This window comes from Aulostomus chinensis, chromosome 23, assembly GCF_037954235.1.
Source record: "Aulostomus chinensis isolate RoL2024-O1b breed Wild chromosome 23, RoL_Achi_v1.0, whole genome shotgun sequence".
Taxonomy (NCBI): Eukaryota; Metazoa; Chordata; class Actinopteri; order Syngnathiformes; family Aulostomidae; genus Aulostomus; species Aulostomus chinensis.
The window spans coordinates 14,721,969-14,734,417 of record NC_141342.1 but is presented as its reverse complement, the minus strand read 5'-3'; the positions used below and the strand labels follow the sequence as shown (position 1 = coordinate 14,734,417).

Below are 12,449 nucleotides of genomic sequence, written 5' to 3'. Positions count from 1 at the left end.
TGGTGTTGGTGCCTGGTTAGACTACAAGGGGAGAGAAGCTCAGCGTAGCATCTTGCAAAAAAAAAAAAAAAAAAAAGACTACAGAAGACAAGCACGTCTTTATTCTTGTTCTCCTCCGTGCCTTTGTTTGCACAGAATACACTTTAAACCAACGTCCAACTTTGTTCTCTCTCGCTTGCTAGTTCATGCACAAGGAAGCCGCCACCAATCAAACACAAAATTCAAATAAATCAATACTCCTTGTATTGTCTCATACACCCACCTTGTAATACACATACATGCACCCAGACATGGATGCGCACGCACACACAGACACACACACACCATAATGTCTTGTCACATCTCCATTTCATAAAGTGCCTGCCCCCGAAGCGTGACGCCATGGTTTTGTTTCTCGCTCCTTCTTTCTTTTTTCTCCCTGTCGCCCACTGTGGATTTTGATTAAGAGTAATATGTAAATGACAGAGACTAAATGTAAAATCCTGGGGCCAGGAAGGAAGTGCCAATTGAAATAGATGCTTCAGTGCCCGTAGACAATTTGGAGGGCGGCTCACAGGGCGGCCGGCAGTTACTAGAGAGGGAAGGCCAGAGGAGGGCTGTGACGCCAACTGTAACCAATATTTCTGCATATGTCTCCATTTTGTCAAGTTTGATTATGGGACGAGGAGAAGGATTGTGGTGGGGTGGGATTGGAGGGGGGGGGGTTCAACTCGCCTGACATGTCACCCACAGCTGTCCAGAAATCATTCATCATTCCTTCCTCCTCTGTTCTCCCCCCCCTTACCCACCCCCTCTGGTGCTGAAGTAAATAACACACGCTTATTTCAATATTATCATATTAATGTTAAAGTTCAGCTGTCACCTAATGGGAAAGACTTAATCAGACGTAGCATTTTAAGAGGCAAGCTGCCACACAACCCCCCACTTTCCAGACCCCTCTTGACGTGCCTTACCTCCTCTGGTTAGCGCTCCGCTCAAATCAGGATTTATGAGGGCTTTCCAAACTGGAGGCCCGGCTGCGAGCCTCTTCCACCACCGCCTTTCTGCTTGATGGAAGCTCTACAACACACACCCCCTGCCTTTTCCTCAACACAAAGTCTTTTTTTTTTCCCTCTTCAAGTCTCTTCACTGTTCGAATAAAAGAAAGTGGGTTTTGTTGTAAGGTTGTGAGCTGGAAGCATCAAATCTAAAGTAATGTATAACTAGAGATGGAGAACTGAGAGTAAGTTCAGGATGGTTCAATAGCCCACCCACGCTCCCACCCTCTTTTAGGCAATTCTTCCTCATTTCCTCTCTCATTTCATTATTTGCTTTGCCAGTTTTCAGCCTTTTGATTAATAGTATATTTGTGTGTGTGATGTAAGAGCAATTGTAGTTTCTGTGCGCTCCGGTGGAGTTCAGGAGGTGGTTGTTTCCCATTCTTCACTTGTTTGAAACCGCTATATTGCTTTAAGTCTACCGCGTAGCATGTAAAGGTAAGGCAGTAAACCTTTCCTGCAATGTGGTTTTTGATTATTTGTTGTTTCTTATGTGTAGAATGCAGAAACTGGGTACATTTGAAAGCAAATATTTTATCATAATTCAAGCCAAGATCCTCAGAATTTCATGTCTATAACATGAATACATACACTGTTTGCAATGGTAGTGTGCAGAAGCATAAATATCATACACGATAAAATCAAACTATGCACCAATATGACATTTTTGATGATAATGATGAGCAGTGTTAACAATGAAGTTATAGCTGAGAACCATTATTTACCGATATTGATACGATCATCACATTTTGTATAAACCAACTAAAAATACATCTAAATATTGTGAATTTTAAAAGTTTTCTTTTTTCAGAAAATGTTTATAAACCCCCTATATTAGATATTTAATGCGTTGTTTCATCGTTTTCTTACCTATGAACAACAGAAGACACATTAGCACATTTAAACACACATTGCACACACAAGCACATTGTTAAATTTCTGAAGTGTACCATTATTACTTTCAGTCTGTAACAATTGTGACGGCTTGTGATAGTTGTATCAGGCTTTGAGTTGAGTTGTGTAAAACAAATTTACCCTCGGGTACAAATAAAGAAACCTTGAACCTTGAACATTTTTACTCATCGGACCGATCTATTAAAAATTACCGATACCGGCCAATACTGGTATAAATGCCGATAACGACAATATATGGACAAATATACGAGCATTTGAGTGTGTCCTTTTTCTTTCACGGTGCAGTTTCTCATCAACTAACACCTCATCTTGAAACGTCTTTGTGGTCTGGTGGCTATCACCCCAGCTGAGAAACAATTAGACACTCATTAAGCTAGCTGTCAGGGTTCGAGAAAGCCAATTAACTTAAAGACTCTGTTATTTGAGACACATTGGTAAATAGACACATCTCAAATAGCTGTTGCTTTGTTTGAAACTCATCGCTGACAATGTTGATAATTAGTCTAAAAACTGTTTATAAGGCACTGTTGATTGGCTGGGTCGCGCAGGTTGATGACGACTCTGTCAAACCTCTCATTTCGGGACTGCTCGTGGTTGTCAGTGGCCCGGTGGCTAGTTTCAAGGGCTCCACTCTTACTTAATTTTTAATTCAATCATGTGAAGTCCTGGGGGTTTTAATTATACCACGACAGGCAGAGTGATCCCAGTGAGGCATAAAGTCAATCCTAATACTACATTAATATCTATGATCATAAAATTATCATTACTTTTATGACTGCTTTAGCACCACATGGACAGTTGATAACTATAGTCGTGTTTGATCAGCCTCCACTGCTTGCATTCCTATTAAACAGCTTGCTTTTAGTGACAGATTATCTTTATCACGTAATAGTTTATTTTAGGGAAGTGTGCTCTAGGATGTATAGCCTTGACACCAATCAACTATGTTTCATTTGGGGAGAACTTGTTTTGATCTGTTAGCATTGAGCAATGCTCTCTAAGACTGCTCCAATGACGGTGAACAAAATGCTGATTTTGTCAGTGAGTGAACTTGGAGGAACTGTAAAATAAAGAGCAATGCTATGGATACAGATCTTGTATCATTCAAGGGTTTTAGCAGTTCTGTAAGATAAAGGATGTCTAAGCCCACAAGCTTAAACAAGGATTGAATCCTCTCAGTGACATTGCAGGCCTAATTCTTCCTTCTTGAAACTTGATCAGGTTCACAAGTTTCTCTGACTATCTGATGCTGAAGGACTTGTTTTTGTATGCTTTGTGTAGCACTTTTTCGCGATCAACTAATTGGTCAGTAGTACTTTGGGACATTTGATGAAGCCGCACATCTTGCTGATTTCACGACATAGTGATGCTTTGTATTTATCCACGACCATCACAACAGTTGGGAATGTGATACAGCTCCAGACCCAGTTAGGACCACTGGGGCTCCTGGCAGCTTCATGGAAGAAGTGGGCACAGTGAAGGGCAATGAAGCAAGGAGGACAAGAGTGTGTGTGTGTGTGTGTGCGTGTGTGTGTATGTGTGTGCGCGTGTGTATATATTTTGAAGCAGAGGGGTTGTCTGCTCTCGCTGGCAGCTGATCCCACATGCAGGTGGTCGACTCAGTCGCCAGGCAGATCAAAAAGTCAAGGCCCCGGGTGGACCTCCCTTTGAAATGGGAATGGGGCCTAGATATCAGACAGAAAACATGAGCAAGCTCCCAGCCACAGAACAGCTCCATATTCATGGCAGGGACTGGCAGTAGTGACGGGCAGGCAGGATGGACAGAGCCTCAGCCTTCTGAAGAGGACTCATGCACACGCTGGACAATGATTAAGAGATCAGCCCATGAGCCAGGCTAAGGAGGATGCAGCAGCTCGCACGCTAATGCCAAGGCGCTAACTTCCTTTCTTGACACGAGCTGTGTAAACGGGTTTCTGATTTTACACAGATATACGTGCTAATTCCAGTGCAACCAGATGGATAACGCTCCATGAGGCGCGTTATCCTGACGTTTTGCGTTTGCCTGATAAACAAACACCAAGATACATCTAGCTTTGTCTTTCTTTTAACCTTAATTCATTTTATTTATTTAAGTCACTTTACGGAAAAAGCTTCGAGAGGAGTCCTGGCCAAGATGGGCGGCAGCACAATTAATGGGGTTGCAGACACGGTTGCAGACGGGCTTCTAAAAATTTACATGAAAATAAAAGAATACATTACCGAATCATGAAATATCAAAAATATTCATCAAATATTCATCACAAGTCATCAACCTCAGGGATCAAACAGAGGCCAATGAATCAGTCAGAAACATTTACAACCAGATTTGACTGCCTCCAAGTCATTTAAAATGACTTGCTCAAAGAGAGCAGCTCTTTAAACTTAGGGTGATCGGATTTTTTAAAAGAAAATAAATAGATAAAATAAATGCAGTATAGAAATTAAGTACAACATAGTAAAACATCTAAGTATTACCCAGTATATTTCTACAGAGCCGAAAAATTACAGCCTTCACAATGAGCGATACTTTATATATATTATAAATCTCTGGCGGTGCACCTGTATAGTTGCAAGCAAGAGTATATCCATCCGCTCTCTGTCACTCTGTCTTGAATATGAACTGCTGGGATATGTAGGTCACATAATTAATGGAATTCAACTCTACCAGTGAGTTGTACTGGGATTGGAGTCTTGGGGCCCCTGTTGAAGTCTTTTCATGAACAAAAAGATTCAGTTTTTTCTTTTTTAATTGAAATTGATAGATGGAGCACATTTTAGTTCTGATGTCATTCTCCCACCTCCTTTCTTTTCTTTTCCCTTTTTCATTTATTTATTGTTGTTCCTGAGAGGAACAGGAGGTTCTGCTGGGTAGAACAGAGGCACATGTTCTACCAGTATACTTAATCCAATAACACTTAGAATCCTTCACTCTTCTTCTGTATTTCACCTGAATTTATGGACATTGTATAAGACGTTTGCCCTATTTTACATTCTATTTTGCTTTGTATTACAGCTAAACTCATCAGAGTAGCCATAGCTGAGCTCCGTGTTCTCTTGTCCCGAGAGTGGCAGATCACTCCCTCTGGGTCCCGTTCTCTCTGATCTCCTCTCCATGTTGCTGCCACGATAATTCCATGTACTACATTTAAACTAATTCCCTTTGCTTTGCAATTTGTTCAGCCTGGCATCATTACCACCTCACTCAACCTCCCTGCCCCCATACTGTTGCATCCCTTTGGGTCAGCTGTATCCCTGGCCTTTTCTGCCCCCTTCAGGGACACATTCTGACCTTTTTAAAGTCTGCCCTGGTTTTTTTGTTGTTGTTGTTTTTGTTTTGTTTTTTTACTCTGCAAAGGCGCAAAGCATGAATTGTATCTTTCCCCACAGCAACCCTAGTTAAACTTCCGACATGTTATGACGAGCGCAGCTGTTAGTGAATCAGTATGTCCAGCTGAACAGGGATAGCATGCCAGCCTAATATAGGAAGGTGTTTGCTATTAATGGAGGTAGTACTTACCGTTCGCTAACAGGCAAGTAGCACTGGAAGCTCTAGCTTGCTGAAGTAATAGGTTTTTTTATGGCAGATTTGTACTTCCTGCGTCAGTTTATTACAAAAGTTCGGTGTGTTGGATACTGATGCTCGCAAGTAAATCTGTTCAGACAGCTGCTCCGACTCCTGACCATGCAGACTGTACACCTCTTCCCAGCTATATAAGATAGCATGCTAAGTGCGTGCCTTTGTCTGCATACGTGGGCACGATGGGATATTTCAGGGCTTTTTTTAGACCTCCACTTGCTTGCAGCTTATACTCTGCAGACGCTGTATTACAACTTTTATCATTTAGAGTCATTCAGGGGTAAAAAGATCAAGATGACTCAATGTCATTTAGAGCTCGAGGTTTTGAAATTGAAGATGAATGTATGTAACGATGGGTTATATTAACGTGAAAGAGAGTCAAATAATCGGCGGTAACACCCACAATTAATCAGGAAAACTTAATTTTACTTCAAAGCAACTTTATCGTATGAGTGAGTTTGACCGTTGGTTCCTCCTTCCAAGTGTGGGTGTTTTTACAAAAATACATAACGAGCAGACAACAGAGCATCTCTCCCGCGTCCTTGTGTAGCGCACGTTATACAGAGGGTAATCACAGTGTCTGACGGCACTTCAGCCAAGTGCTGTTAAAAACTTGGACATTTCAAACACAGCGAAGCCGAAAGTTCACCAAGCCTCTCATGGCTAAGTAGCGGAGTCACTCGTCCAGGATGTGCCCACGCACGCTGGAAATAAACTCTTGAAATGACAAAGCGGATCAAGCACAACGAATGGCGAGCACAGCCCGGGACTTTTTACATCGCAAATTAAGGGAGTAAAATCTAGAGGTTATTGCTTAAGTTGGAAGAAAAACAAAAATGGATGGAGCCGAAACCAGGTGTTCTACATATTCTTCATCCCAAAACACTGGTATTTGTTTTATAACTGAATAATATTTGAATTTTGCATTTATGGTGATCACATTTACTTAGTCTTTTAAGATCCAGTTCACAGATCTGAATCGATAAATTTACTTTTATATTAAAGTACTATTTTTTTTCCTTTCGTTGGAGGGAGGGGGTCTGAGGTGTAAAAATCTGCCCCCCCCACATGTTTGGAGATACTTGTGCGTATCTGTGTGTGTGTGTGTGTGTGTGTGTGTGTGTGTGTGTGTGTGTGTGTGTGTGTGTGTGTGTGTGTGTGCACGTGTCTGTGACTACAGGCTACTGCTGGGACAATGACAGGGTGCGCCTCAGCCTCATTACTCACTGCTCCTGAGCCAAACAAGCACCGCTGCCACCTCTCTCTCTCTCTCTCTCTCTCTCTCTCTCTCTTTCTTTCCCTCTCTCGCTCTCTCTCTCTCCCTCTCTCCGGCTTTATCTCTGTCTTTTTCTCTCTTCCCCCATCTCACCCATTAGAGAGTGCTGATGGGACATTTTTTTTGCAGAAAAGGGAAAGGCACATACAGACTCTCACATACACACACACACACACACACACACACACACACACACACACACACACACACACACAAGGCTGGGCTGTGGAGGAAGTGGTTGTTGACAAGGGCAAAGACGTGTTGTTGTTTTATATAAGGGATGCATTTGTCTGTAGAGGATTGACTTGCTTAACTGGCTGCGACCCCCCCCCCCCCCCCCCCCCCACACACACACACAAAAACATATCTCCCTCTATTTATTATCTAGCCCATAGATGGAGCCTGGGTCAGGTCATATGATGATGGTGAAATTCCTAAGACTTTTTTTTTTTGAGGGGAAAAAAAAAAGTACATGAAGATGTGAAACAAACAGCTAGTTTCAAAGAAGATGAATAGTACAATTACTACGTGTTTCACTCGCTACATCGGTGCTGTTAGTTATTATACAGTCTTTGACTGAACTTGAGCTTTCAGACAAAAAAACAAAAAAAAACAGTTTCCCCACCATCACCTCTGCCAGTCCTCAGTGGGTCACCTAGTCACGACGCTGAGGTGAGGCTTCGCCGACCTGGCTCATACCATCCTAGTTGATAGAGCTTCCTTTTTTTTTACCCCTCCTTTAACCCTGACAGACTGTCATTCTGACGAGATGACTGGAGATCAGTGGCGCTCTCATCCCTTGAAGTGGCTCCAGGTGTCACTCCAAGGGTACCCGCCCTGTTTGATCTGCCGTCGAGTGCCTGTTGGGCCACGGCACCCTCTGATTTCCCCGTCAGAGGGGAAAGAGGCTTTTCCTGTCCAAAAGTTCCACTGCTACTTTTGAGTGACAGTAAGGGGAAGGGACCAGTGGTCATAAAGGGTACAGTAGCCATGACAGTGTGGGAATGGGCAGTTTCCTGTTGCTGTTATTCCCCAGCTACCATTTAGCAGCCATATGGAAACCCTTTACACACTCTTATGAGAGCACTGTGTTGATTCTGATTTGATGTGTCAGGCCACGGCAGTCCAAACAACAGAGGAGAAAACAAAATGAACGTCAGATGAAACCAAACCTTTTTCATTAATCATGCTGTGAGCCTTGGCTTAAGAAGAACAAAAACACATCCTCTCCAACATCTTCAGATGCTGTCCAAAGGAGGTCCCTCTCTTCACTGAGAAGCTGCGCAAAAAAACAAAAAAAAGGACCTAGATGAAACAAAATGGAGGTATACGTGTGTGTGCGTGTGTGTGTGTGTATACATATATATATATATATATATATATATATATATATATATATATATATATATATATATATATATATACTCAGCAAACACAGATGTCTGCATCCTTCCTCTCCCTCATTTTATTATATCCGTTACATTCTTCCCCCACCTACTGTGAGCTTTTGTAGAAAGTACAGGTGAGATCTCAGTCTCTGGCAGGGCCTGCCTTTTGTCTTGAGGGAGCAGGAGGAAGATTTGGGGGGGGGGGGTTGAAGAGGGAGAAAAGACTGAGAAGGAGAGGAAGAAGAAGCGCACGATTTGCAGTACTGCTGTGTTGTTTGTGGAGCGCACTCTTCCCTTTGTGTGTCTGGCGATAACTTATTCAGCACAGGGCCATTCATCCAGGGGTTGAGCGCGGGCGTCCGTCAAGACGGAAAATAATGAGGCGACAGCAGCGCAGAGGATAGCTCTCTCCCTCTGCCTAGGTCGCCCCCCCATTCCCTCTCCTCCTGCTAGTCCTCCTCCCCCTTCTCCATCTCCTCCTCCTCCTAGCCTCCCATTATCGGCCGATTTAAATGGATAATAGGGGGCCTTCTTTATGATATTTTGAATCAATTAGAACCACAGTCACATCGGCTCTTACTCTCCCTCCCAGTGAGCCATTGTGCAGACTTATGGATGTATACTATGCAACAGCTGCCTGGGAGAATGTGGAATGCCACTGCATTACTGGATGCCAGTATTTGTGTCAAAGTGGTATTAAAGAAACATCAATGACTTTTTAATGTTTGCAGTAGACACATCATGCAGTAGCCCATCTTTTTCAGCTTGTCCAAGCATGGATACGTGGGATCCCTCAGCTTTGATGAGCAGGATAGATACACTCACACTTTACATATTCTCCACGTCTGTTCCCATTTAGTTCTCCATTTCACCACGTTTGTACCCTCGTGCTGTATTTTTAGGAGTTGCATTACACAGTGGGAAGGGATGATGTCAGCACTTGGTGATCTTCAACCTAATCAATCAAAATAGTTTCATAATGTAAAATGAAAGCAATTTATGCATATTGAATCTGGCTTTGTTTTTTTTAAATTTGGCATCTTCCAGACCCCCAAGGTGACTCTAAGTAAGCCATAGACTCCAGGTTATACAGGCATTTTGGTCAAGAGTGACCCCACAAGCATTTAAACACAAGATAAGTATCTCTCACCTGACTCTCAAACATAACAATTTATAGATAATTATTATGTAATTATAGTAAAATTCTACCTTTTTTCCAGTGTTTTGCTCATTGTCTACTTCAGATCTCTATTTATGTAAGTTTCCAGGCGCATGCAACAATTTATTACAAGAACCAACAAAACATGGGGATATGAGCCATTGATAAGTTACAGAAAAATAAATGAAAATGAGCAAGAAATTTAAAAAAAACAACTCTCAGAAATCTTTTTTTTTTGTTTTTAAATGACAAGAAAATTATATTTCTGATTGATTGATGTTCTATATTTAATGGGGGACGGCATGGCTCAGAGGTAGAGTGGCTGTCTAGTAACCGAAGGGTCGTTGGTTCGATCCTCACTTTCCCCGGTGACCATGTCAAAGTATCCTTGAGCAAGATACTGAACCCAAATTGCTCCTGATGGAAGACCTTAGAAGACCTTCAAGGATCCCTGGTGGTCCCTGGACCACACTTGGAGAACACTTGATGTGGATGACTAGCCTACTGTGTATACTTTTATTCCCAACAAAGATATGTATTTAGATTTTTGCGAAGAGTGATGCCATCAACAAAATAAGTCAGCTGTCTCGGTCACGTCTGCAGCGGGATAGATGGTTAAGTATAGTTTTTGCTGTTATTGCTGTTGCCACTCAGATCTCTCTTTGACAGGGTGCGAACGCTTGAAATATTTACAAATGCTGAATTTTGACTTGTTTTTTACTTTCATTTTTAATATTTTCCTCTAAGCCATCAATCATTTACCCGCGCCTCTGTGTGTGTGTGTGTATATATATATATATCTGTATCTCATCCTAACAGACCTCCAGAATGGTACAATGAAACAAAGACAGCCATATTGTTTATGACATGAGAGATCCCCTTCATCACGATGGGCAAAACAATAATAAAAAAAAAGACCTTTTTTTTTTTTCAAGGAAGTGAAGAGGTTGTAAGGCAAGACATCAGGATTTAAGAGGGGCTTCTGTCACACTTCAACAGCAGATTGGTCCCTTGTCTAAGCAAAATGCTGCGAACTTTGAGTGCTTTTATACCAAACACGGACGGGGTATTTTTTTGGCGGGGGGTTGTTTTATTTTTTTCTAACCCAATGGCTCGAGGGCAAAAGGACCGACCCCATTAACCCCCTCACCAAACCCTCACTTTGGTTTGGTGCCTCTTGCTGTGAAGGGTTTTCCATGATGTGTAAAACACAATAGTTTGGACAGTAGTACTCTCGAAAAAAAACAAAAACAAACAGCAGATATCGTATTTGCCGAATGATTATACAAAAAAAAACAACCTTTTTTTTTTTAAACCCTCTGTTTGAAAATTGTCAGTGTGATTCTCTGCTTACAGAGCACAAAGCATCTCAGATAAAACAAACAAAAAAAAGACGAGCAGCACAAAGAAAAGTAGAGTAATCTAGTCATATCAGTTTACTTCAGGTCAAAAGTTTGATGAGGCCTGTCTCATCTTTTAAAGCATTGTTCTGTATTTGTGTGAAAAATCCATCAAAAACAGTGAAATCCCTCCATTTGTGTGTGATTCTGGAGTGTTACAGATAAAATTCTAATTGCTTGTGAGAAATTTTAAGAGCTCTGATAGCAGTGTTTTTTTTTTTAATAGAAGCTGATTTGTGCTGTGTGATACATTGTAATTAAGTTAGAACTTTTCTTCTATAAAATTCAACAATAGATTTTTACGCAGTTTCTATGTCACCAAATCTTTAAAAAGTTTTTAAAAGAGCGCGACAACAAGAATTTCTAGTTTTTTAAGACAATTTGCCATCAGTTGAAGTACATTTCTCACAATCACTAATATATTTGTGGTGTAACTCACTTTTTCTAAGCCACTCGAGGAGTCCTCTGTCTCAGCCCGTTCATGCAACGTAAGCTAACGTTAGCTACTAGCTAAATATAATGTCATCATGTCAGGGATGTCCAAACTGCTGTGTCACAGAAAGTGCGAGGAACAAAACAGACGGAGACATACTCAGAGTTATTTGAGTTTGCAGCCTCTGACAATGACTTTGGCATGACCACAGAGATGTGTTTTAGGCTTTTGTGTGGAGTTCGATGATTTAATTATAGCGCTAAACCCAATGAAACACTATTTCTCTTTGTGTAGAATACCGATAGAGTCAACTTGTGACACAGGTTGTTGTGTTTGTTACTCCTTGTCTCTCTGCCCAGGTCCCTTTGTCCCAGTGCTGCATTCCAGTGAAATGGTTTGACATTGAATTGCAACGGTCCTCACGCTGACTAATTAGTATTTAGTGATGTTGAAAAGGCTTTTTTTTTATGATGAATGTCTGCAACCATCATCTGTAGGAGCCAAAAGTGTAAGGACAAAGCAGAGTTATGCCACAAAAGCCTGTAGAACCTTGATCAATGGAGAAAACCCCAGTGATGTCCAATGCCCTTATTCCATTTTTAGTTTGTGGACCATAGGACGTTTACTAGATGTTGCATAATTAGACGGTATACAGTTAATCTTAAGAGACTGTTTGGCAGGCACTGTCTTTCCACTTTTTCAGCTCAAATTTCTCAATTTATTATTCATTTCATTTTCATTTATTTCTAACATTTGAGGTCACCTGTTTTTTTCATAAGTGTGCATGGTTATGCATCTAAATCGATGTACTAATGATCCAACGCAACTGTGAAAAGGGATTCTCCAGTGACGTATGTAGAGTCAAGTGCAGTACACGTTCAAGCCTTTGGCCTGGCTTGGATTTAGGGGAGTGAACCAGTCATGCATTGCTGGTAATGACAGGTTCCATGTTACCCGTGGCTTGTGGCCCACTGCACTGTTTGTTTGGAGAGTGGTGCTCGGCAGTGAAGTGCTGGCCCAGCTGGCAGCGGTTCTCTTGCCCCTTTGGCCCAATGATTGGGGCTTGTTTGGCCCACACCAGCCAAGCAGACTGGCATTCGTGAGGCTGTGGGCTGAGGGAGGGGGTGGGGCATTGGGGGGGGTTTGACAGAGGAGACGAGCTGTTGGCTGAGCACCCTGGTGCTAGGCCAGGCTCACTGCCAGCTGGAGGGAAGACTTCCCCGCTCACACCACGATCTTCACGTCTCTGTGGCGACAGGGATCT

At 42.0% G+C, this 12,449-nt stretch overlaps 1 protein-coding gene across 3 annotated transcripts in view; it reads left to right on the top strand.

Annotated features, from left to right (window-relative positions):
• vti1a (vesicle transport through interaction with t-SNAREs 1A) overlaps positions 1-12,449 on the top strand; it is a 113,404-nt gene that overhangs the window by 75,630 nt on the left and 25,325 nt on the right. The window lies entirely within an intron of this gene.